At 41.9% G+C, this 27458-nt stretch overlaps 1 long non-coding RNA gene across 1 annotated transcript in view; it reads left to right on the top strand.

Annotated features, from left to right (window-relative positions):
* The window catches only part of LOC109369308 (uncharacterized), a 32437-nt gene extending 5430 nt beyond the window's left edge, over positions 1 to 27007 (top strand). Inside the window, exons 2-3 of the long non-coding RNA XR_014885288.1 lie at positions 19203 to 19264; positions 23209 to 27007. This is a non-coding gene — a long non-coding RNA (uncharacterized LOC109369308). The remainder of the gene's footprint in view (positions 1 to 19202; positions 19265 to 23208) is intronic.
* The last annotated feature ends 451 nt before the right edge of the window (positions 27008 to 27458 follow it).

Raw genomic sequence — 27458 nt, 5'->3', positions numbered from 1 at the left:
CCTACCGAGGTAATCTTAAGTATTTTCCCTGTCTCTCTTTCCAGTTGTACTGGAAGTTGGAACTTTGCAAGCCAGTTGATACAGCTTTTCTCAGCTGTCTTTGATTGTTGGCCTCCATGCCAGCAGCCATAGCATCTTCTGCTCCTGCCACAGACTGGCAAAGCAGCCCATCCTTCACCAGAGTGAACAATTCCATCGTCTGCATTGTTTTTAATGCTATCTCCAGTTCCCACTGGCTTGGCCTCCCCAGGCCATCACCTTTAAGAAACCAACCTCAGAATGTTCCATCACAGGGACACAAAGTGCTGCTAGCCACACCTGCAGCGGCAGCACCCAGTTTGCAATACAGAGCAGATGAGATGGATGGTGGCATCTACTGTGTGCTTCTCCATCTCTACAAGACTCAGGAGTCTCTATCTTGTGCTCCTTTGGCAGCACAGGGTGCTTCTTCTTCACTTGTTTTTCTCTTGAAATATTTTCCCTATAAGTAGCCAGAGCAATTGCAACAACCAGCACACGAAGGGATCTTGCTTCCCTATTGATAGAAAGCAGAGCTTTTGATAGCTTGCCCCTTCCTGGATCAGAGCTTATTCTTCTTGTTAAACCATGGCCACCAGCTTAATGAGCTGCACGCAACCTGCTTGACTTCACTTGCAGTGCTCAAGTGCCCTGGATCCAAGGGGGCACTCCTGCACTTGGTGCTAGCAGGACTGAAGGACTGGCAACTGCCAGCCCCATTAACTCCTCTCACAGCCCCTTTTGGAGGTGGTGCGGAGGTGACCCATGTGCATGGCTGGATTCACAACTCCAGCAGCAGGAGCTGAAATCCTCAGCACTGCCATTGTTCCAATGCTGGAGCAGCCGTGTTAGTGCTCATATTTTCTGTCCCAGACTGAAAGGCTCCCTTTAAAAACTCCAATCCTTTGAACTCCCCTCTCTCTCATTTTCCCTAGATGAAGCCATTGCTCTGCTTCAGTCAATGTCAAAACACCCCTCAAATGAACAGAACTAGGACAGAATGGGGAGGGTGCTATTTCCCTGCTTTCATGGGACTGATTTGGGACTGAAACCACCAGAGCTCTTTGAAAGCTGAGTTATTTCCATGCAGATGCCTTAGGAGTTCAAAATGGTATTAGAATATGCATTACTATTTTGATTTTCACCTGTCAGTGCTGACATCAGCGACAGAAAAGGGCACGATGCTGGAAATGCGATCTGCTCCCTTTTCCCCAACATGATGCAGCACAGAGATGGATGATTGTTACAATGCTTCTACTCAGTAGCTCGGTCCCAAAGGGTATTGTATTGCTGGATGACATTGTGCTGGAATCTCTGTGCTTGATTTTATTCTGAGTAAGCCATACCTCTTTATACATAGATAATGAAGCCCTGTGCACCTGGTAGAGGCTGCACAGCGTTATTTAAAACACAAGTGTCGGATCATGCCTGAAAGTGAAGTTCCCTTGTAAGTATAAGCTGCAAACCCTTATTCAACATCAAATCAAATCAATGTTAATTTGTGAACTAATTAGCATTTCAGGCTTTTTTTTTTTTTTTTTCCAACAGTGTGGTGATTTTGTATATAATGCTATGTGATTGTACCAAAGTACATAATTACAGAGCTGAATACATTGTCTCCTGCTGACATGTTGCAAAAAGAGTTTCTTTCAGCAAAGGATGCTGGCTACATCTAAATTAAAGACACATGGATAAGTCCATGCATCTAACCTGTAGCTGAATTAAACCAACGCAGTGTCAAAATCCAGGCACCTTGATAATGAGTGGGCTGACTACATGTTAACTGAATTTACTCATTCTCATTCCTACTTTATTTTGATGGTGAGCTGACAGGATATCATTCGATGTGAGGCAGAGGATGGGACATGTATTCTGAGTAGAGAAAAAGCATCGAAAAAAAAACAAGTAAGTGTGAAGAGATTTTTTAATTTATTTTTTTAGTAAAAGAAGCCTGCAGTCTGAGTGCTGAGGCATGGGAACTGTTGGTGCTTGCTCAGCTTAGGGCTCATTCTCAGACAGAGCCCTCTCTCTGACAGTGACCCACACCAGGCAGCTGTAATGGTGCAAATTCCATCAGCTCTGCAGTAGCCACCTCTGTTACAGCAAAACTGATACAAGCCTCCTCTATATGCTTATCTAGCAGCAACCATTTTCATTTAAATACCACTACCCACATTGCAGTGTTCTTTTAAAACATAGTTTTAATAATATTTATGTCCTTCATTATCTCTCTCTTGTCTCAGAAAGACACCGATTTTTAGCAGTAACATGGTTAAGATAAAAGCCTCCATTCTACCATCACGCAGAATTCACAATCTGCTCTGACAGGATGAACACTGCATCTGTCTAATACAAATATATGAAACAGTAATGCAGCCTCACTGCTCTGTACAGTCATCAACTTTGTTTAAAAAAAAAAAAAAAGCTGTAAAAACATATAAGGTGTAAAAAACTTGTGCAAAATGGAAGGGTTGCATGTGCGTATAGTTCCCTATAAGATTGCTGTGTCAATCAGGAAAATTTTACACCTCTACATAACCCCGTGAAAGCCACCCACCTCCAGACTCCAACAAAGCAGTCATGCCAGCACACCAGCTTGCTTTTCTTAGTGCTTCAGCCCAGCAAGTCGCACAGCTTCACGTGGCTCATCTGTATTCACTGACTGCAGGAGCACTGGGCCCTAGTGAGATCAAACTCTGTTTATTTATTAAACCTCCTCCTTCCCTCAATGACTCAAAGAAGAATCTCTATTGGAAGTTAATGAAATTAAAGACTTGATTTTTTTACTTTAAAAGGCCAGGAGCTCTAGCAAAGGGCTAAAACAATGAGCTAAGGTTTAGTGGGCATCGCTCCCTTTGTGAATACCCAACTCCTGTGCTCATTCTGGACATCTTGCATTATTAGATGCAAACTGTGTGGGAGGAGAATTGGCCTTGATTTTCAGCATTTACCACGACCTTCTTACATCTGTACACTTAGGGCGTTTGAAAGGTTTAACGTTTCTTCCAGTTACATTTTCTGGTTGACTGTACACAGTGCTACCTTTGTGCAAATGCCCCAGTAAGCCATTATTTTCAGTGCAAACAGCAGAAAGTCGAACTATTTGGAAAAAAAAAATGCAATTTAGCCCAAGAATCATGCTAATTATATCCTTGGTTATTTTCACACAGACAAATATTTCAATCTATGCTCTGTGTTTATATGCTGAAGATGTTTCTTCTTGTCTGAAGTAGGAAATATACCTCAGGGAGCTCTATTTTTGGTTACGCATTTAATGCAGAACATTATTTGCATCACAGGAAGATCACATCTTCCCCTTGCCCATTTCAGCTTTTCCACACCCAACCTCAGGCTTTCCTATTATTTGTAAAATTACTTTTGTTTCCAGTTGGGATCAGATTTAGAAATGGAAAGATGAAAGTATATTAGAATTTTTAGTAGAATGCTAAACCATGCTGGGGAGAATGGATGCACGAGACAAAGGAAAGGGCTTAGAACAAGGTTTTTTGTTGTCTGATTGCTTTTACTCTGTAAGACTGAGAGATTAGCAGAGAAAAAGTAAGGTGTAAAACTAGAGAAATAGAAATATGCACTTAAATGATGTAGATGATGATTTTATACTTGCTAAATTTTGAGGTAAGTGATCTTGCCTATTTGGGAAGAAAGCTGGCATTGGTTTCTTAATCACTTAAAAACCCTCAGGACATGTTTCAGGGAGAAGGTGCAGAGAAAATGTTCACTTTTAAATATTCATGGAGAAATTGTAAGAGGGTTCCAATTTGTGTGGCCAGCACTATGTGCTTAACAATTTCCCTGTCATTTCCCTGTTTGCACTGAATCTACAAACGATTTTTTAATTGGATTCTAATAGAAGTCTCTTTTCTCTGTCTATTTAAAAAAAAAAAAAAAAAAGAAAGAAAAATCCAGACAACTATTACAAAATAAGCAGCAACTCTGGAGATAAGATCTGCTCTACTTTCTAGCAGCAGCTGCAATATCGAAAGGGTTAACTTAGATCATCAAGGTCTCATCTTCTTGCCCTCTGAGGTCAGATTCATAAAGCTGAAAAGATGAATTCAGAAATTTCCAGAGACAAATGGGGAAGACAATCAAGATATATGAAAAGGGGGCTGGGAAATTAAGTTCTGTCTCAGTGTATGCAGTTACCAACCAGGGCTTGAAATTCACTTAGGTGCAGATAAGGTGTTGAGATGTTTCCCTCAGCCAAAGGGCAGTTTTCATCTCCGGGCCACATTTTGATACTGGTCTGTTCAGCCTCATTTAACAGTTTAATTCTACAGAGATGACATTGCTTCTAGCATACTAACATACAAATACTATTTGGTCACTGATACAATACTGTTCTACCTCACATATTTGTATATGAAACTGACATTCAACCTCTAGCTGATCTAAGTGCCTTGCCCTACTCTCAACATCTCATGGGTTCAAATTGCTGGTTAATTAAGCACCATTAAACTATTACTGTCTTTGATTAATTTCTATCAAAATTTTATTTCTATCTTTATTTTAGTCTTATTCTATATACCTGAAGGGGACCTGCAGGAAAGCTGTGGATGGACTTTTTATAAGGCTGTGTAGAGACAGGATGAGGGAAAATGGCTTTAAACTGGAAGAAGGTAGATTTAGACTGGATATTAGGAAGGAATTCTTTACAGTGAGGGTGGTGAGACACTGGAACAGGTTGTCCAGAGATGCTGTGAAATCTCCCTCCCAGGAGGTGTTCGAGGCCAGGCTGGATGGGGCTGTGAGCAACCTGGTCTATGAAGAGGTGTCCCTGCCTACAGCAGAGGGTTGGAACTACATGATCTTAAAGGTCCCTTCCAACCCAAACCATTCTGTGATTCTGTGTTTAAATAAGTAAATCTTTATGAAAAAAAGCCCTGTTGAAAATACGTATAGTTCTAAACCTTTCATGTCTTAACATGTGAGATGTGGCACTCAGTTATGCTTGAATCTTCCTCTTAACTCAAAAGAAGTGAATACAAAGTTCTTGGTGTCCCCACTGGACAGCAGCACCTGGTTTGATTTCTCTTCTGAAGAGAACTCCAAAATCTCTTGGTCACATTGCTAAAGCCTGGCGTGTTTGAGGCAGGTTGGAAAGCCTCACAGGTCTCACTGGTTCCTAACACCAGGCTGCGATGTCCTGTAGTGAAGCTCACTGGAAGTAGCCATGCACCCTAAAGCTGTGGTTATAAAGATGGTCATGATAAACCTTTATTGCAGAGAGGCATACAATCGTCTCTTCTGTGTTTCTGGTGGAAAGGACACGGTGAGTGGTGCTGAGCCTAGATTTCAGCAGTGAAGAGCAAGTTTGGTATAAAGTACACTTTTAAAATGTAATATTAGTGAAGCACTGAATAGATTTTCTGGGAGGCTTTGGAGTTTCTTAGGCCTTAATCTACGAGACACCTCTGCAGAAACTTCTAACGTAGAGGCATCTAAGTGACTTTCTGCCTGTGCCATTGCTTAGGTGTGCAAAAATCATTAGCTGTGTAAAATCACAACTGAAGTTTGAAAAGTATTCATGGAGGAATGCAGACACACAGAATCCAGGATTAAATTCTGATAGCATCCAAATCTGTTGTCATTTCTGCATTTGCTTTTTATTGTGCTCATGTGAATCCACATGGGTTTGTAAATTTTCTCTCCCAGACACATATCTCTTGTTCTTGGAGGAAAAAGCAGCCAGGAATGTCTGCATAGTTGAATTGACTTAATCACATCCAGCCCACAGCCCTCGGGAAGTTGAAACAAAAAGTCGTGGAGCACCTGCACAGCTTCTTGTTTACTTAACACAGTCTTTAAGATTTGATAGCAAACGTTCTATTTCCGAGCTTTCTGAAATCAACCTTGCAGAGAGAAGACTGCTCAATGCACTACTTTTTGAATTAACGAGTCAATCCATAGCTGCTTGATGAAAGAGAGGGGAAGCAATTACTGCTATGCACTAGATCACCTTAATTTCAAGTATGCATTCGGATACGTCTTCACTGGCCCAAAGAGGGAGTTGGGTTTGAACAGACAGAGAACAGTGATTAGCCAAAGCAGCCCGTGCTCCTTTTTGTCATGAAGTTTAATCAGTTACTTGCTTACATGACATTTTTCAAAAGCTATTCATTACTCACAAAAAGGTGCTCGATTCTGCGACAGTGCCAGCTGTGCTGCCTACAGTTGCTGCTTTTCTGTACAGGGTGCTACACGTTTATGTTTCATATCCAAAAAGATACCATTAGCAGAAATCCCAGATTCAGTAGTTCGATGCCAACATGAAAATTACTGATGCAGTAATGGTGGCCTAAGGAAATGCTACAAATTAATTACCAGTAGTTGTGCAGTCATTCTGGAAGCATGTGTTACCTGCCATAAGCAACTGCTATGCCCTCTTATACTGAGCAGCACGACTGTTTGTGTGTTATTTTTTCTTTTATTAGTAGCAGAAATGTTTCTTCCCCAGAATTGCTATAAAGCAGGTATTCTCAATCACTGGAATGTGCATTGCTTGTGGGACTTGAGAGAGTAAAGGTAGGACAGAGGCTCCCTTCTTCCCCTGGGACAGAAGCAGAGCATGTGCTACAGCTGGAGCTCCCTCCTGCCTTTCCCCCACAGTGTCTGCAGAATTTCTCAGTGCTGCAGGGCTTTTCCAGCTGCATGACTGAGTGCTGCTGGAGCTGCTCCCTCATTTGCCAGGCTGATGACCAGACCTGTGACCCACTAACTCTCTGGTCCCTTCCCTCCCAGCAGCCTCAGAGCTCTGCAGTTTCTAATGGCCTCCTGCCTCTGTTCTCCTTTTGCCTCCAAGGGGCATGGGGAGGAAGGGAAATCAATACAAATGGAGCTCATTTTAAAGAGTGGGAACTGCTAATTTAGGTGTTGAATAGCAGTGTGTAATTCTCTAGGCATTACACACAGAGAGGACAATTTATTTTATTTTATTTTTCTCTTTTTGCATCATGGACTTATACTCTATGGGCTACTTGGGGTACAAGGTGTTCCCCGTGGACACCCAGTGCTTTATCAGCACACATCCCACCCCCCAGACCTCAGCATCGGATATAATTTATCTCACCATCCTGTGCCATTACAGAAACCCTCGTACATGAGGTTGCATTTAGCCATTAATTTATACATTCCTGGGGTTTCTGGCTGGGCGAAGAGTCTAACATGAAAAATATGAACCACTGAAATGTGGCATTTAAAAAGAGAGCAGGTAGAAAGCACCTGTGGCTGCGAGAAAGGATGAGTGCTCTCCAGCTGCACTGTTTGAATGGTGTTGATACTGTTCCTGCACATGGGAATCATTTGGTCACTTTGAGGCAAGCAGCAGCAAAGTTGTGCTGTGCCTGGGGAGGTGAACAAGGGGGGAACAGGAGGGCTGTGTGGTGTGGGTATGGCATAACAGGGCCAAGTGGATCACAGTGGGTTCTTTAAATATACAGCCTCCTTTTCTTGCACATGCAATACTAATGCAGTTGACTTGCAGAAATGAACCAAGGACATGAAATTGGATAATAGAGGAGCTGCTGGATAGGAAGTCAATGGAAACTCCTGGAGGAAACTGAACAGGTGTAGGAACAACAGGCTGAATAGTGATCAGGGAGTGCAAAGGCAGATTATTGCTAAAATATGAGCAGTCAGAGCTACTTTTATATTCAGGTTACTTGACAATATGCTGACTAAAGAAGTTTGCTGAGTTATTCTTTTTCATTGTATGAAACTAGCAGGTGATTTCCTTCCTCCCTTCCTCCTTTCAACAGTTTCGAAAGGCTGGTTTTCTTTGCGTATGTCAACTGTCCTACCTTAAAATTCAGTTCTGTAAGACATCCATCTCCATCTTTTGCCCCTGCCTGCACACTGATCTATGTGCTTTTTGATGTTGAAAAAGATATCTCACACAGATTGCTGCTCACAGTTGGTAATAAGGAGGAGTTATCGTCACCACGCTATTCTAAGGTCTCAGTATGCCTTCTGTAATGTGAGAGGATTATTACTGATGCTCTGCTGGCTCTATTCATTGTTGTGAATGAATTATGCTTTTAAGCTTGGCATTAGCCTAAAAATACCTGCAGTAACTTAAGTGGGGATTATTATTCCTGATCATGTTTATGGTTGTTCTGAAGAGCCCAGCAAGAGCAGAACCCCATCGTGCCAAGCCCTGCATGCAGGATGCTCTCTTCCCCAGTGAGCATCTGCATGATATGATGGCAGGGCCAGGGATGAAGCCTACAAACAGGGTGATTTCACACCACAGAAAGTTTTCTGCCACACAGGGTAAGGAAGAGAGACATCTTGTCCTTCCTAATGCTCTGGCTAGTCTGAAGAAGGGAGAGGGTTTCTCCCATTTTCAGCTCTGGTTTGTGGGGTGAGGCAAAGCCTTTCCATCAGATATTGCGGTGCTCACTTGGTGTTTTCTGCTCCCAGGAGCTGTCAGTGTGTTTGTTCACATTGTGTTTGCCATTGAGGTGGCTCCCTGTGGCTTCCCTTGGATGTCACAGCACTACTATGGGGCAAGGAGAGCTGGGGAAGAAGAGGGATTGAGCAGGGCTGAACAGATCCAGCTCTGCCTGTGCTTTTCTCTTTAAGTTTGTCACTGTCCTTTAATGCTGAATTATTGAGCTTTTGAATCCAGCCATGTTTCACCATAAACAGAGCATTTCAGAGAAGAAAGTGAGGAGTTAGGTGTAATCCAGGCACTGCCAATAGACAGCTTATGGGGAAAGGTGTCAGTGGGAAACAACACAGACCAGTCCATGTGCTCTCCCATTTGCAAAAATACAGTTGCAGGCTTATTTCTCCCATCATAAAATTGTCTCTTGGAGTTTTCCAGGTGGGTGAATCACAGAGGTCAGAATATAGCCTGACAGGTAGAAATCAAAAGCAGCATGTCTTAGTGATGCTTTGTCAGCTGTGAATAACAAGCAATATTTGGGGGTTTGTTCTGAACATCCAGATGCCATCCATTGTCAGCTCTCAGCTTCTGCTGCCCTGGGCAAACCTGATAATATGTCACTGCAGAGTGTTTGCTGTGCCACGTACGTTGCTCCCATAGATATTTGCCTAATCTGTCTGCATGGCAACTCTAAATCAGGTGTCAAATCCTTTCTGGAATGAAATCTCTATTGCCCGTATAATTTGAAATCCAGAGGAAAAAAATGAATGTGTTTTGTGGCTACTAGGATGATTTATGCTTGATTCCTAACGACTTAGATGGCTAATTGCAAGGCATTAAAAGGAGATACAGCATTATGGTTTTGCATAGGAATGCCAATATATAAACAGTGGAGAGAATGGGAGCTGCGGTGGTCAGACAGGGTGAGATCACCTCCTCACCCACAGGGCAATAAGAGTTCTGGGGTTTATGTGTGTTGCATGCTGCAATACACTTCCTTTTGTATCACTGGCTATTAAAAAGTATAGCATGTCTCTGTTTGACTGAGCACTTCATCATATATTATGGGGGATAATATTTTACAGTGCGAATGCTCTGCGACGCTCATTTCTCCCGTTTCTGTTCTTACTTCTTTTAAACCCCTGAACTCAGGCACCAGAAGGAGCAGACTTACCTCTTCTGTCATACTTTGCTCAGAATAGGTTGTACATAGCATTCACTTAGCTCCTTGTTCTACAAACCAAAGGGTACTTCTTCAGAGGTGTGACAAACAAACATACAGATCACAAGCTTTGTTAATTAGAGTAACCTTTCAAACTCCAGCCTTCAGCTGATAAGATGGGAGAATAAGAACAATGAGATCCAGGATAGTGCACTGCAATTTCCCCATATAAAGATCAGTGTGTTTCTGACAAGGCTTGTATGCAGAAACACTGCCTTACTTGTAGAAAACATCCAAGTGAAGTAAATACTCGACCTATCTGACAAACCATAAATGCTTCCATTAGCATGGCATAATTCTAATGCATTTAGTGTGTATGTTTAATGCTAAATGCATTAGCACTTAATGTCAGAGCTTCAGACCCGCTGGAGTCAAGGGGTTAACACAAATTAAGAATTGCAGAAGAGATTTGTCACTCTTTATAGCTCTGTGTTAGAAGTCCTAATTTCATTATTGAAGCTCTGTAAGGAAAGAGCATCATTTCTGTTGGGCTCCTTTTCCTTCTTTTGTGAAGAAAGGCCCAAGACTGCCCTGCCAGTGTTTGCTATTGCAGTAAGATCTGATGGGAGACCCTGCTGTAACATCATACAAGCTGAAGTCATGCAGTAATACCTGCAGAATATATTAAGAAAATGCATCTATCCAGCTTAATTAATAGATTCACATTTTAACACCAAGCCCACAATTAATTCCTATGTTTAAATGGCATCTTTTGTTTTGTTTTATCTCTAAAAACAGAACATTTTGATCTTGATTTATGTAGGAGAGTGAGGCCAACACATGAAATACAGCAACCCAGGCTGCAGCCACCCGGAGCACCAGGAGGTTAAGCAGCCCTTAATCCTTCCACTTGACCCTGCCTATCTTTGTATTTCAGCACAGACAGTGGCACAGCTGTGCAGCAATCCTCACTGGGGAGCAGCCAGGTAAGAAATAACATAGATAGGGAATAGGGAAATGGGTGCAAGAGAGGAGCCAGCTTAGATGGAGAAATGGGCATCAGCTTTGTCACATGGCTGGTCATCATTGGACTGCTCAGAGCTTGTTTGGTGCAATTCAGAATGGAACAAGGAAGATGCACCTGGCCTTCAGGTTCCATGAAAAAACAGCACTGCTTTGGATTCACTACCTTAATAGTAATTTGAAACAATAATAGTGTTGGAGTCAATGGGACTGTAAACAAAGCATGAAGAAAATGCCAGTCTCTACAGGGTCAGGAAGAAGAGCAGTTACACTGTGTACAAACAATGAATATACAGATGATACAGTTGTACAATCAATGAATATACAGATGATATAGTATATTCAGGAGTTTGGCTGATGTAATTATTACACTAGAGTAAGAAAGAAGGACATTCACCCTATCCTGGGCTCACATGGTAAACTCCAACAGAGTGGATATCTAGAAGAGATCCTTCCCCACTGGCAGTCAGCTCTTAAAGGGGTGTAGGAGAGGTGCAGCCAGGCTCCACCCCTTCCTGCAGCACAGGTGAATTGCCTTCACCTGTGCTCTGTGGCTGACTCACTGCTCACCTCAGGTGATCAATCAGAGGTTTAGGCCGTGATCCAGCAGCCCCATACACATTGATTGACCTCAGGAAAAAAGATTATTTGATTTGGGAAGGTTTATTTGGTGTGTGATTTTAATTAAGACTTGTATGTGACCCTAACTCTTGAAAAAGTTTTAGAAATCTCAAGACCATAACTCCTTGTAGTGCTTTAGTAAGACAGGAACTGTGCTGGAGGTGAGCCCAGCAGGGAAAGCCAGAGCACAGAGATACATGGCAGGAAAGAGGGCCTGAGCTGGCACTTTCCTGCTCCTGGTCAAGGGCCTTTGCTCTGCTTTTCCTGAGAGCAAGTTCTCACAGTTATGTGGTAACTTTATTTGGCATTGAATGTTTTTCTACTGATAGCAGCTGGATGCACAGACAGACTTTACATAGTATATGTTGACTCACTTGTAGACTAGGTACAGCTTGAGGAGTTTGGGTGTGATTCACCATCTTTTTCCTGAAAAAGAAGTAAATATTGCTGTAGCAATCAGACACCTCCTCTTGGCAGCATCCAACTGCCCTTAAACATCTCTTAAGGCTTTAACATGGCCTTGAGTTGCACTAAGGGAGGTTCAGGTTGGACATTAGGAAACATTTATTCTCTATTAGCCATTGGTACAGGCTGCCCAGGGAGTGATGGGGTCACTGTCCCTTGGGGATATCCATAACCGTGGGGATGTGGGGATGTGTAGCACTGTGGGACATAGGAGGTGGGTATGGTGGAGTGGGTTGAGCTTGAGCATCTTAGAGGTCTTTTCCAGCCTTAATGGTCAGAGGCTCAGAACCTCTGACCTTGTTCCTGTTACTCTGTGAAGGATGGCCTGAAGATCACAAGTTTCCCCCTGCCACTGCATTGCTTCCCCACCTAGCGTCTCCCATCTCTGCAGCCATTGTTGCCACCAGTAATGAGGGATGTAACTGGGCCTTCAGAGGGGACCAAGCAATCATTTTGCTAACTAAAAGGATAATCTGTGTATTTCCTTTCTTTTTCCAGACATGCTGTGATTCTTAACCTTTTAAACCATTCTTAACATCTGCTCCTTTCAATAAGCACGCATTGCTGCTAACAGGCCAGCACACTCCCAGCATTCTGGCTGTATGAACAAGTCACTCCAGGGGATGTTGGAGAAGAGCTGTGGAGCAGCTAACGTGCTGTGGAGCTGCACTCCATAACCCTGCAGCAGTTTGTTCATGGAGCCATACTCTGATACCAGTCGCATTAACCCTTCTGTGTCCTTGGAGTGCCCTGCTACTGAATGAGATGTCCATGGAACAGTTTTCATTTAAAGAAGTGTTTAGTAAGCAGCTAAGCAGCAGAAGTGCAATGATGAGAGGTTTGCTTTGTTCTGCATTTACATTTGGGTAGGAAGTCCCGATGAGAAAGAGAGCTCTGTGATTTGCTGTAGCTTGCACTGACCATCATCACACAGCCTGAGGGTCTGATTCAGATGAATTTAGATGAGGAAGAAGTTAAATAGCAGCCACAAATGTGCTTGCTTTCCCTGTGCAAATTGGAGTTGCGAAGCAAGGTGTGCCTCTGGCTTTCTCATTGACTGGACTGACGTAACCACAAGGAGGCAAGGCTAACTGTTATTATGAAATGAGACAGTGAGCTGGAGCCAGCAGGAGGTTTGCTCATGTTCTCTAGTGGTCCCTATGATACGTGACATCAATAGATCATCTCCAGAACTGCCTCCTGCAGCAGGAGGGAGGTGAGGGCTGAGGATGCTCAGGTGTGGGCTGGATCTATTTTCCATCTGTGTCTCCTTAACAGTCTCTCTAAGGGTTTCATCAGGCCTGCAGCTTCCACTGCACCTGGCCTCTGGGAAGTGAAATAAGTGCTCCTCTGCTGGCAGCAGCTGAGCTCTCTGCTTTCATTCTGAGCTGCTTCTTGGACCTTGGGTTGTATTTTGATCTAACCTTGGCTGTATCTCTGTTCCCCTGGTACCTGGCTCTAACAGGATACTCTGCTCATGCCTTGGCTGCCATCATACCTAGCCTGACTGTGTGTGCTTTGTAAAATGAGACCTTTTCTTCCTCGTGCATCCCTGCTTTAGCACACCTTGAAGCTGAAGAGAGTAAGAAATGGAGAGCAGGCTGCAGTCTAGGAAAAATTATGGCTGTCTGAACAAGCATGCTATGAATGCAGGCTGTGTGTTTCCCTCTGTCCTTTGCTATTTGAAATGGATGTTTTTTGAACCGAGTACTGACATTAAAATCATGCATTTCAGTATTCTTTGTTTACATATTATATGTAAGCTCTAGGATCACTTTCTGCTTATTTAAATTGCATATACATTTAAAATGATCTTAAAATGATTCTAGAAGTACCTATATCTATACCTGAGCAAAGTCTGGCATCTCAGTTGCCGAGCCTTCAATAGTTACGGCATCTGTAGGTGTCTTTATGCTCTCTTTGGTTAGTGGAAATAGGAACAGTATTTTTTGACAGTTCTTTTTTTTTTTTTCGCATCTCTTTCTGAAAATGCCTCTCTTCAGGTATGTAACTGCCACTGTTGTTATTTATTAAAAACAAGCATAGATTTTGCTTTCATGCAAATATTTTGCTCTCGGGTTCACATCTGCTTTTAAAGCTTGAGTTTATTGGATGGCCAAGACAACAGTAAGCTATCTGGGACTTATTGCTGCTCTCTTGTTCTGTCACATCAACTCACGTGCTTGGCACTGCCAGCAATCCCAGGCAGGGAGACTGGAGGGCTGACCCTCATGGGCTGTTTATCCTGCTGACCACTGCTGGCTCTCCTGTGTGTTGCTATTTGGCCAGGGACAAAGTAGGGAGCAGGCTTGCTTAGCCCAGTTCAGATGCTCAGTTGAGCTTGTAACTGACTTAACTAACCTTCATTCACATCAGAGTGAGAGAGAGCAAGTATAACCCTGGAGACTGGAGATCAAGAATGGATTTTAACCCCAAAGGAGTTCCAGCTTTAGTTCATCTTTATGCAGTATAATCCTCTTTTTATGCATCCATCTATTTCTTATCTCCTTAAGTGGTTAAATATTTTATTTATTTGCCAAGTGTGCATACAGACTTAATTTATATTTCATGTGCTGTGCACTCTCTGCGTGCTGTAAGTTCGGATGCTGCAGTTGTGCACCTCCCAGACTGTATCTCTTCCTCCATGCGATACCACTGTATCTATGCAGATGGGTGTTAGCCTTTGGACAGCTGATATTTTCCTCATTAGTCTGCCACACAGCTGTTAGTTACTCTTAAGATTCATTTTTTTCTAGCTGCACTGTGATTTGACCACGCGTTCTCAAAACCTTCCTAGGATCATTTTAATCTATGCCAGGAATGACCCAAAGAAAGGGTTGTGCTCATTTTCTTCCTTGATTTCAATAATCTGTTTGCAGCGCAGGCACTTTTCTGTGTGCAGGTGTTTATGGCATCAAGGCCTTGCTGGTGTCTTCCAGGTTCATCCAGTATCAGTCTGAGTGAATTACTGCTCTGTGCAGTCACTGGGCGGGGAAGGCAGTGTGTCCTGGCAGAGCAGAACCTCATGGGCAATAATTAGTCTCAGCATCTGTAAATTATTTTGCAAACCACAACCGAAAGGTGGTAAAGAAGCACCTCCACTGGGATTATTAATGCATAAAATGAAAACTTGAATGTTAAATAACTACACAAAACCCAAAGACAGCTGTTAAAGGCATTCTAGAAAGACAATAAATCAGTTGCCTCTAGGTTGGAACTGAGAGTGGAAGCACTGGAAATGCATCTATCACTGAGATAGCTGAAGTAAGCTTATTTCCTTGCTTCAGAAAGAGAAGCTTTGATCACATCTGCCACTGAAACACTAATTAAAAAAAAAAAAAGTTAAAAGCCAAAATAAAGTTTAAAAAAGAATGGAGGATTATGGCTCTGAGAACTTGTTTCTAATGCTGATTTCTTTCTCTGTTAGTAAAGCATTTTAATGAAAGTAACTCAAGGCTTCTAAGATTTTGAATTTGTAAGTTGTTTCCATCCTTTTCTTCTTCCTTACCTGTCGACCTCATTTCATCAGCTCTTTTAGTGTGATATTTCTTTAATCAGTGAGTAGTGACTAACATTGGGGAACTGTAACTACTCAGACTTCATTATGTTGTGCTGTAAATCAGGTCAAAACAGCACCTGGATACAGAGGAAAATTTTGCTTGCCGGGTGGATGTTTACCCTGATGTTTTAATTCAGGTCAGCAGTGAGCTTTTAAGGTAATCTCTCATTCAATGCACTGTGGTTCTTGAAGTGCATAAAGTGGATTTCTGTAGCATGAAACTAACTCAGGAGAGATGCACCTAATCTCTCTGCTAATGGACACCTAGCCCACGCACAGCAAGGAAGGACTAGCCTGAAGTAACTGGCCCAAAATTCTGCCATGCTGTGCTGATCTGCTTCTACAGTGCCCATGGAGCAGTCATTCCTTAACTGCATGCTCTGCCTTTCAGTTTCCATCTGATAAAGATGTTAAGACTGGGATGTGCTGTGAACCTGTGAGCTTATCTGGCATTTCAGCTCTGTCCAAAATGGGAATATGAAGACTTGAGGATGGAGAAGAGGAAGAGGGAATATCCTGTGTTTGTTCCTCACTCCATTGGCTCTGGGGAAGTCCAAAGCATCATAAAATGGAGTCAGAAAAGGCCTGCTGTGAGGAGTATACGACTGTACTTATTTCTTCACTTTGAAGTAGGGAGAAGTGATTTAAGAGCTGACTGTGGAAGTAGACACAGACATAAAGACAGACATAAAGAAAACATCCTGACACTGCTGCTGCTTAAAGAGAGATGGGAGCTGGGAGTGAATGCTTGGAACGGTCCTATAAAGTGATGTTTGGTTCTGAAGCTATTCTTTAAACTCTTCTACGTTTTTGCCATGGCTCTGCACAATAAACAGCGCATGCAGAGTAAAAGACACGTTGGTGGGCTACTAGCAAATTAAGAGCTCAGCTTTGGTTTTAACTGCTTCTTCTAGATATCAACTAGCTGCAGCTGAGCATGGAATAGCACTTGCATCTGTGAGAGGTTTGTAGTAACAGTGCTAAACTAGGAGATGAGAATCCTTGCTGCATCCTCCATCCAGCCAATGTGATACCAGTAGAGCATCTTCGGAGAATGGGGAAGATTCAGCTATAGGTGAGAATTTGGTGAGAAGCATGGAGAAATAGGGCTGATTGCTGATATGACTTGGTGTAACTAGGCAGCATCACTTCTGCTGGAGCTGGAGCCCCTGTGTCTGTATGGAGAAGTATCAAGTACTTGAGTTTTGGCTGTGTCTTTTGTTTTATCAGTCTCAGATGATAATAATGACAGGTATTAGGAATGTTCTGCTGAACGTTGCCTTGAATTCAGGCCAGTATAACATTCTGGCTAATGTGTTAAGTGTTACATCTCTTATCAGATTGTCAGACCTCCTAAAGCAAGTACATATCTTCGGCTTGTGAATATGTGTGAATCCCAGATAATGCTACAAGAGAAAAAAAGTAAGAGAATCCATCTTAAATGACATCTCATTTCTGCCTTTCACTTAGTTAAATCCAATAATAGGCTGAATAGGGAGCAGATGTAAGGTCAGATATGCTGTGTTAGCACTTACGACGCTTATTCAGCGATAGCAGTTGCGTGAATATTTGAAAGCTCTTCTCAGCAATACCCGTGCAGGTTAGCTGCTATCACATCCTGACATCATATCTTTGAAACAGACCTGGAAGGGGAACTGAGTTTCTGTCCTTGAAGACTTCAGAATTTCAGGCTTTCAGTACTGGTGTGCACTTGGCACTGAGGAGTTTAGAATTTTTATGTGGGGGAAGAAAGATAGGAAAAAAAAAAACAAACAACAAACTAATTTCCCAAATATTTGGAACTTCTTCCATTTCTGTCTCAGAAATCAAACAGCAAAGACATGTTGCATTAATCTCACATATTCTTCAGCATACCATCCTTGCAACATGCCCTGTGTGCAGCATGGCCAGGGCTTTGAGCCCTTTAGGGAATCATTGCACTGCTACAGCAACAACTCAAAATACAAATCTATGCCTAATAACAGTAACTGCTGGTATATATCTTGCATGATATGTTTCTGTGCTGTAAATACAGGCTGGAAGACACCAGTTGCAGAGAGAAGGGAGTAAAATTTTTGTTGAGAATTCGTTTTTTTGGTGCTTACTTTAACAAAGGGTTCAGCAAACACTGAGGAAGGGAAATTGCCTTTTCTTTCAAGATTGAATAAGTCAGCATTTGTTTAAGCAGTATATTCTTCTACCCTATAAAAACTCTGTGCCCTTCAGTCTGAGCAAACAGGAAGTATAGGTTTTGCACTCCAGGACTTACTGCTCCAATGTCTATTTGCTATAGTACACAAGCACATGCCTGCATCTCCAGTGGTGAATTCCAGTGCTCTTTTTAAAGACGTTTAATTGAATCTATTTAGAGGTGCTGGAGAAACATCCCGAAACTCTGAATACACTGAGTTCATGTTGCTGTGCCAGCCCTGTGACTTACATTAAGGCTGTGTAATGAGGACGCGGCTCTGAGTTTATCCTCAAGATTTTCATTTCTATTTGCTTGCTTCTGTGTAGTTCTTCCATTTTCAGTTCAAGCCTTGAAGGGGAGGGTGTTATTTGGTAAGTTTAGCAGTAGCTGTGTAAGCTTTCTTTTTACTTAGCTGTGTTATTTCTTTCTTACGACTGTTGTGACTGCCTGCCATCTGGGGGCTTCTGGGCCTGCTTCAATAAATTGTGTTCTCTTTTCCTGTTGCTCTGAGGCTTTGTGGAAGGATAGGAGACTGGACACGTTGTGTAGTGGGCTGCAAGCTGTGGAAGGCACGTAAGGCATATATTCCTGGTTTTTGCTTATGTAAATTGTTGTAGTAAGTCACCACAAACAATGGCCAAGGAGAAAATCAGTGGCAAAGCAACTTTTATTTGACAAGTTGCTACAGGGAGCTGCTAACTCCCTTTGTGCTGTGATTCTAGTGGAACATCTCTGCTGGCCTTAATGAATGTGTGTGTGCACTTGGGTGGCTCAACGTGCCGTCAGGATGTACCCTTGCAGATGTCCCTACCAAAAATGCCACCTGCTGGAGGTGCAGCCATCAGAAGCTGCTCTGGAGAAGAGTTCTTAGGAGACCTACCCATTTGCTATGGCCATATGCTTCTAGAAAAATCTTGCAGCTGAGTTCTTACTCTTAAAAATCAGCTCTTCCCACTTACACATTGTATCTGTGGGGTGTTTTTTGGGTTGGTTTTTTTTTTTTGGTAAATTTTATTTACACTGTTCTTGGGAGCCCTTATTTATAAGTTTGTGTGAAACCACAGTACTGTGTATATCAGTTTTTGTACACAAGAGACCTTGAAGTGACTCAAACCAGCAGCCTTCTGCGGTTCCAGCATCTGTATTTATGAGCTAGGGGATGCGTTTGGTGCAGCATTTCATTTTACTTTGCTTTTTTGTTTTATATACTCATTTTCACTTGGCATATTACTCATTCCTCCCTTTCTGTAAATACACCAGAGCTGGAGATTGCCTCAGTCCAATTTTTACTTTCTCTGCTCTTTCTCCCTGACTGATGGACGTGCTCGAGTCCTTTGTTGGCCTTGGTCACCTTTGGTTTAACTGGCACACTGCAGTTCTTCTGCCAGTTCTTACTTTCCAAATTACCATGTTTAATAATAGTAGTTTTGAAATTCAACATCGTCAACTTTGACTGTTCTCTTGACCTCCTTATTTTCCTGGGAGGTTATTGGGATAGATATGTAATGGGAGAATATGTTAAAAGAAATGCTGCAGCCTTCATTACTCTTCCTGTGAACCTTCATTTATAAATGCTGGTTAATGATAACGTAGCTGCTGTCCAATGTGCTCTCAGTTAGCATATGTCATGCATGGAAAATAGATGTGCTTTTCCTGCTTCGCTGCAAAATAACTCACTACTTACTTTCTATTAGAGCAGTGAGAAAGGTACTGTTCTGTCCTCCTTTAACGTAATAACACATTTATTATGCAGGTGGATTAGATCAAGTGGTTGGATTAAAGAATTCCCTATGCAAGAAGAACTAATCGTGCTAGGTACGTAATTAGCATTTGCTTTTGTATTTAATGAGCTTTTCCAAGAGTTGTTCTCTTCATGGCCTTTTTTCTTTTTCTTCTCTTTTCTTTCTTTTTTTTTTTTAAGAAATGTAGGTGTTCCATGCATTCTCCTGGTGTTCTTGCAACCTCCCTGACTTGGTGCCAATGCCTTCTTGGAGAGCTGGAATTAATCAGTATCTGCAGGCTCATAGGAATGATAAGCACTAGAACCAGGTCACTTGAGAAGTACTTATCCGTAATGGCAATTATTAACCAGACTGTATCAAGTGCTTTAAATATGATAGGGTCAGAGCCAGGTGTGAAGAGTTTTCTGATAGGTTTCGTGCTTCTCTTTGGAGCAGTTACTCGTCCAGTTGAGCGCGCTTTTATCTGGAAAAGTTAGACCTTGCATGAAGATTCTCTATATAAAATACACTGGGAAATCTTGTTAGGAGCCCCAGGATCCTGTGACCACATACTAACATTCTTTTGTCCAAAAACTGCTGCTCAGTGACAGGGAAGTTACCAGCCTACAGAATTTTGTCCTTAGTGAAAAATTATTTTCCATCTGTCTGTTCAAGTCTCCACGTATCACTTTCTCACATGCACTCAATTTTTGCAGGTGAGAAGCAATGAGACTGTAATCCTTTTGCTTTTTGTGCATTCATGATTATACTGAGATCATCTCCAAGCAGGTTTCCCTGTACATTGTAGGGCAGTTAGTATAGTAATTGTTCACAACTCCAAAGGCAAATGCTGGAAGTCTATTTTAAAATCTAGTCCATATTGAGTGAAGTCCTTGGGGATGAAAGAGCTTTATATATGCAAAATATTCATTTTTCTTCTAAGTGGGGTAAAGCTGTTTCCATCTCAAGGGATGAAAAACCTGGGAGTTTTCATGGAATTGAGCCCATCTTTAATGATCATATCAGCAGAGTTGCCAGGCTGACATTTGATTATCTCGGAACAGTGCAGTGCTGCATTACCACCTCTCCCAAATGGATGTTGGATTGCTTATCCATGTCTTTTGCAATGCCCCGATTGAATTAATCAACTATCCCTGGAGTGCTTCCAACAGAGAGAATTCACTGGTAACAGCTGATCTAAAAGTTCCCCTTCCAGGACTTTAGCTCAGCCTTTGTACACTGTATTTGTCCTGGGGTGTGTTGTGCTGACTGCACGATAGCAGAAAGCTGCTGCTTGCTTTGCAGTGCATGGGTTAATGCAGTCATTTTTCATCTCTAAAAACAAAGATCTAAACTGGTTTAGGGTCACAAATAAAGTGAGTTCAGTGGCCCTGACCTCATCTCTAGCAGATATTTGTCTGCAATATAAACCAACCACACGGGTTCATCATGATGGGCAGTCATTTTTTATATGAGATCCAGGGAATGGCTACCTGGGGGTGCTAAAGGCCACAGCAGGGGTGAATTAGCAGAGTTATATCAAAAGCTAAATTACTTGGCATACCTCAGCTAGATCCACTTCATTACAATACGTGTTAAGTGGTCACCAGCCTATTAAAGGGAAGTGATGCACAAAAAATGTCATTGGTATATGTTGTTGAAGTATTGGCATTTCAGTGCACCTGTAGGGTGCAGCCCACAGCTGCTGTGCTGATTTTTACAAAGTTTAAGCAGAACTTCTATCACTAAACTGCTCATATTCTCTTCTCTGTAAGTCTCAGCTTTAGAAGTCAGTGTTGTCTGTTCACTGATGTTGCAGGAGGTCTTCACAGCACTGTGGATAGGTTGAACTCTTCCTGCATTTGGATATCTTTCCCAATTTATTATTACTATGCTGAACTGTGTAGCTCTGCTTATGACTAATATGACCTGAATGCAGGGCACTTGTAAGGAAAACCTTCATTGCTTTTGGAAGGAGCACACCTGAAAACAAGCTTTTCATCCATACATGTCCCGTGTCAAGAGGCCTGGGATTTGATCCAGCTTCAAACTTCATGGGTAATGCTCCTGTTTAATTTCTCATTTGTGTCTCTGCCATTTCCATTGGCAGAGCATCAGATCTGAAAGAGCCTCTGACCCAATAAATGCATGAATTATTTAAGATGTGGGTTAATTTTCTTTGGGCATTGTAACAGATTTAAACATGATACCAGCAGAGAGGAATTTCTTTCAAGTATCTTTCAGACATTTTAAATATATTTGCATTATGGTCAATTAAAAAGAGCCGAAACAATGCTAATTGTGGATTTCTTATTACTAATGCTTTTAAAATTCCCAGATTTGTGCTTCATGCTTCAGGGTATAAACGCACCTCTAACTAATGAGTGCTAAGAAGAAGCTTCCCTATGGGCAGATTATCCCATAAGTGCCGTATGGCTGCTGGCTTGTCTCCTCAACTAAGGAAGGGCTAACATCTTGCCAAAGTTGCTTCCAACCTCTTCCCTTAAGGCACTGTTTATTAATTCAGACAAAAGCCTCTGAGAGTAATGCGATACAAAGCTGTTCCCTGAACAGAACAGACTTTGCTCTCTGCCCTCTTTATCTCTCAGCTACAGGGCTAGAAATGGAAGAAATCTCCTTCCTGCACGTTCATTTCACTCTCTCTGGATTGTGTTTGAACATCAACCATTCCCTTTCCAGATGGATGACAGAGCTGCATGTGTTGGTCTTGGCTAAAGCAGGCAGGATCTTTCACAGTCAGACCCTCAGTCTGGGCTAGTACACCAGCCTTAACGTTTCCTTTGTTTCCTTTTTAATTGTCAGTTGCAATATTGAAATGAACTGTGACAGCGAAGCACAAAAATGTTTCAGAGCCACTTCTACAAAACTGGGGAGATGTGGTTGCCTATCATTCATGTCCACCATCACCTTTGGCTGTGACAACAGTGATTGTGCAATCCAATGCCCTGTCTCATCAGAATAGCCTGACTATGGATCTTGCCTCTGAAATATGAGGTGATTCCAGAAAAGTGAGTTGGGATGGTGTGGGAAAGTCTCTCAGCTTGTGTTCGGCTGCCAAGATTAGGAGGAGCAGGCAGCAGATCTGGAGCCTCAGCTCAGCATTGTGGTCCAGCAATCAGTGTGAAATGTGTGCATTGAGACAATTTGGGAAGAGTGCCTCTTCACACCCAGAGATCCACGCAATGTCTAGACATCCATTTCCACACCATGTTTTTTTTCAAGAATTGTTTGATATGAAGCTTGTCTCCAACTAAGTATTACATTTATAACAGGCACTCATGTCTGAAATTATCAAGAAAAAGAAGTGTATTGCATTTTAAACTAATTACATAAATCATCTGAATTATTTATCAGGGCTGCTTCAAATCTCTGTTGTGGAAGACCTTTACAGACTGCATGTGATTTAGTATTAACACAACTGAGATGCAGGCAGGGCATTAAGTGCTTCTCCTAATTTTATTTTATTTTGGAAAAAATAAAGAAGTCAGTAATTGACTCTTTGATAGTCCCATAACTGTTGATTTTTAACCTTATTTCAAAGCATGTTTTTAATGCAGAGTGCAAAGTAGCTCTTGTGTTTAAGTAGCTACCACAAAGACTGGTATCTGAGCCCTTTCTCCCCGCTGGAGGCTGGAAAATCCCTGAAAGGACACTACCTGTAGACACATAGGTGCAGTTTTGCTAACAGTGCTTGCATTAGGAGAAGCCACTAAGAAAGCATTTCATTTTAAATGAACACAGTTTTGCTTGGAAAACAGCGAGGCATCCTTCAGCAGGTGGTGGTGGTACTGAGAATATGGAGAAAACTTGGAAAAATAGAAGTGTACACTTCTTAATACAGTTGGTCTGGTTTGTGAAAGGTTCCACCTGTGTTCTAGCATCTCCTGGTTTTCTTTTTTTCTCTTATATTTATATATTTCCCTGCTGTTTGGAAGCCTTCGTCTCTATTATATTGCCTACACCAAGAGATGAGGAGTTTTACCTTACTAATGCTTTCACTGTGTGCTTTGTCCTTAGGATAATGCAAGGGAAGATCAAGAGCAGAGGCCTGAACAAGCAGAACAGTTTGGGAGCATTTGAAGTAGCCTTCTGCTTCTAGGACCACTGAGCTTCTTTGAGGTTTTGGAAGCCAAACAGAACTGAATTTTGGAACTCCCCTTATCTTTACAATAAGCCAAATCAGAACCCTGGATCTTAATTAACATTTCTTCATTTAGAATTATTTTTGTGAACACAATAGAGCTGATTATTACTGAGAGCCTCTTCAAAGAAGTTAAATTAATCTGATAAATCAATGTGGCCAATGCAGATAAGTCTTGTGGAGCACTTTCAAGCAGTACCAGGATCCGTCAAAAAGAGTAATGAATATCAGATTTCCAAATGTACACATTTTGGGGGGAAGGAATAAGATAAATGACACGCGTTAACTTCAATAACTTGCATGCGGTAACGTGAAGATGCAAATAGGAAAATTAAACTGGGTCAGCAGATGCAAACTTGAAGACAATAATAAAGGATGCTGAGATTGTTCTGAATGAAGATGGCAAAGAACGGGAAATGATGTATGGGAGTAATGGCATGACATTTGTGTTCCTTCAGATGAATCCAACTCAATAATAATAATAATCCTGCTGTGAATTAAATTTCACTCCCTGCCACATCCAAGTAAGGACCAGCACACCAAAGACATCTTGGTGGTAAATTCATTGTAAAACTGAGGACATACAAAAGGCTTCAGGCTGTGGCTACTGCAGAAGATGGCAAAATGAGCCAGGGGCCAGCCCTGTGTTCCCAGCAAACAGTGGGGAGGACTCCAGGAAACATTCTTGCTGCTCTGGGAGAAAATCTTATTCTTGTGTAAGAGCATCTTATCGCAGTGCCATGCATCACATGATAGGTGTCTTGGGATGCCATGATGCATCAGATAGAATAGCTATTTTCATCAGAAGTGCAAGTGATCAATTTCTACTGATAAAAAAGGCATTCATTTCTTCAGATAGAGAAGCAAATAGAAGAGTGTTACATACAGAGAAGTGTAAAAAGTAAAACGTCTAGCCTGAAATCAAGAGGAAGAAAGAGGACATACCTGGAGTAAAGATAAAAGGAAATGGCACAGTATTGGAGGAGAGTTAGCATTATACTCCCAACAGGCTCTGACTTGGAGGTCTTGTCTCCTGGTGTCAAAGGCCAGGCTTGGCTGGCCTTTTCAATATTCTCATAAGCCTTTCTGACATTAAAGGATGGGAGATAGTCTGGAAAGCACTTAACAAATTAATATGGGATGCATATGCCCACACCCAGTGCTAGTCCTTTGGCTCGCTTCTGGGTTACTGCTCTGTTGTACTACAGTGATGTGTTGCTGCCTATGGCTGACTCTTCCATGGGCTTCAGGGGGAGTGGTTATGTCATTTATGTACATGTAGATTCAAAGGTTTGTTTAATTTCTATTTTTTATTGTAGTTTTCATGTTCCCTTCGAGTTTCTAGTACAAGTTTAAGCAAAGAGTATCAGGAATCTCCTGAGAGTTTTTAGTCTCAAGACTTCTGATCCAAAGCATTTGTGTACGCATCAGATTTACATCCAGTGTAAACCTTTTGAAAATCAACCCTCGTTGTTCCCTAATGATCAGAGTATGAATTCCTAGTAGGCAAGTGATGAGTTCCATGTGTGTGCCTGCTTGTTTTTTTCTTTAAATATTCCTGTGATTTAGGATGATCTCTGTTATGGAGTCACAGGCAAACCTACGTGCAATTCTCAGCCTTGGAGCCTGAAGAGAAAAGCTGCATCCTCTGAAAGAAGTGTTGTTCTTTCTGCCTTTGGAGTTAGGGGACAGGTATGAGAACTGGTAACTTGTTTACAAGTTTTTCTTCTCTTTCAACTCTTCCAGCTGTTTATGTCACCTCTTTCATAGGTGGTACTGAGATAGAGTTGCCAGCTAGAGCTGAAAGATGAAATAGAGCAGATGAAGGGTGTGTGTATGGAGGGAGGGGAGGGTGGAAGTGTTCTCTTTTTTCAGTTCTGTACGGTGACATAAAAAGTGGGTTACAATTCAAAATATTGAATCATGGTTCTCGAGGCAGTTTTATACTTAAATCATGGTCTTGTCAAGTCTGTGTTTGATGTGCTTTAATTAACGCTTCCCCTTACTTTGTGTTTGATTTTGATGTGTATGCAATGGATTCACACAACCTGAAGTGATCAAAAAGAGGCATTTGTCAGTGTCAGAGCCTGTGCTGAGGTCTCGGTTGGCTCCATGCACACCCTAAATGAGGAAGGTGGGGATGGGTTATTAGAGGAATACAGATCAGCCTTTAAGAAATCACCTACAATAAATGAAGCTAATGCAGTTTTCATTAGGCTGTTTGCAGTACCAGGATCAAATGCGTTCGGGAAGTTAAGTCAAGCTGAGCATGACATCCCCATAATGCAACAAGGGGGTTGCTCACAGCCTGTGGGCTTGCATTTGTTCCTTTTCAGCAATCACCATCTGAAAGACCAAGCATTTGGTGAGGTTTTGCTAGAGCCGTTATTATTTGAGACAATGCAATAGGAAGGGGACAGAGCACACAATTGTGCTGGTGGGGACCAGCAGCGAGACCACATTGAGAGCAGAAAAAGGAGGAAGGGAGCTCAAAACACTCTGGTGGGGGTCTGCTCATGGGTGGAACTGGCAGCGAGAGCAGATCCTGAATCAGTGTCAGCCAACAGCTCTGGGAATCTCCTTAATGAGTTTGGATGTACAGCGTAGTGCCACCTTCCACTCCTGGCTCTGCTGAGTGCCTGGCGATGCTTCAAGCATCCTCACTGCTCCTCACTTCCTTAAGTGGCAGTACAAGTGATACCTGGTATTTGGAAAGTAGTGCTTGAGGGGATAAAGTGCGTTGATAAACTCATCGTGATATGGTTTCTAATAATTTATTGACTTTTTTTCACAGCAATAGTGGGATGCTTCCAATGCAGGGCCTTATTCTCAGTGGTGTCACTTGACATAACTCCACTGATTTCATTAACTTATACCCTGATTTCCTTCCCCTCCTCACCCCCCCCTCTTTTTCTTTGACTCAAATCAATCACCATGATAGACTAGGAAAATTGGTTTTATCATTCTTAGTCTCCAAATTGAATAGCTGCAGCAGCTGGATTAGGCTAATCCTCCTTTCTTGGACTTGCATTGCTGAACAGAACCACCCCTTGCCCCCACCCCTTCCTGCAAATTAGGGGATTAAGCCAAGAGGTGCTTAAGCATAGCACGGATTGATACACGTGGTTATGCAAATTGTATCATAGTGAGATTCTTGAAACGAACTTGAATACTGGAATGACATCTTCAACATGGAGGATACGAAAGTAGCAAAAGAATCTAAGGCTCAGTTTGAGCAAAAAAGTTGAACTTCGTGTGCCCAGCCACATCACCCACCGACATCCCACAGCCTGTGTGCCCCATTAGCTGGTGGGGAAAGATTGCAAACACAAGGCAGCATGTTGTGCAGTTCACACAGATGTTAAGTAAACGATGCCATTGACATAGATACATGGCAGGTGGAACAAAATGGCTGCACCATCTACCACAGGCTACAGGGGAGACTCAGTGTGTGATTAAATAATGAATAAAATATCATCGCAAATGATAATGTTATATTGTAAATAATTCCATTTGTTTACTCTCTCCTGGCATTGAAGTTCATCTCCCTTGGAGACTTCTTTGACTTTTGATGCTGTTTTGCTTTGCATATGCTTGAATTTTTTTTTCTGCTTTCCACAGAACCTTCATGAGGGTTCAGAAAATGACACAACTAAGTGAATAATTCACAGCAAATAATTCCTTGGCTGCATTTTGCATCTTTATTGCTGCAAAACATCCATCCACGTTATGTGTGTTTTGCACTAATTTCTTGTTAAATTAAAGCATGACTTCCCCTCTAGCCACTGTCTTCCCATTTTCATGAGCAGGACAATAAAGTCTCATCTGGAAGTAGTTCATTTTTAAAATTAGTTTACTTATGACTGGAGAAATAGACATCATTCCCACTTCTTTCTTGGACGGCTGTAGTATTGCTGCTGGTATAAATACCTCCAAACAACAACAGATGATGTGACGCTCAATATTTAATATATTTTTTATTATTCAGATTTAAACTATTACAGTTTGATCTCTGAAACGCTTCAGAAGGGGAAATACAAAGCACTCAGATAAAATCTGTGTTTTCCTCTGGAGCAATCATCCAGAGTTACACATTTGAAAGAAGAAATATTGCAATTATTATTTA

Source organism: Meleagris gallopavo, chromosome 10, assembly GCF_905368555.1.
Source record: "Meleagris gallopavo chromosome 10, MGAL_WU_HG_1.1, whole genome shotgun sequence".
Classification (NCBI taxonomy): Eukaryota; Metazoa; Chordata; class Aves; order Galliformes; family Phasianidae; genus Meleagris; species Meleagris gallopavo.
This window is presented reverse-complemented; position numbering and strand designations above follow the sequence as displayed.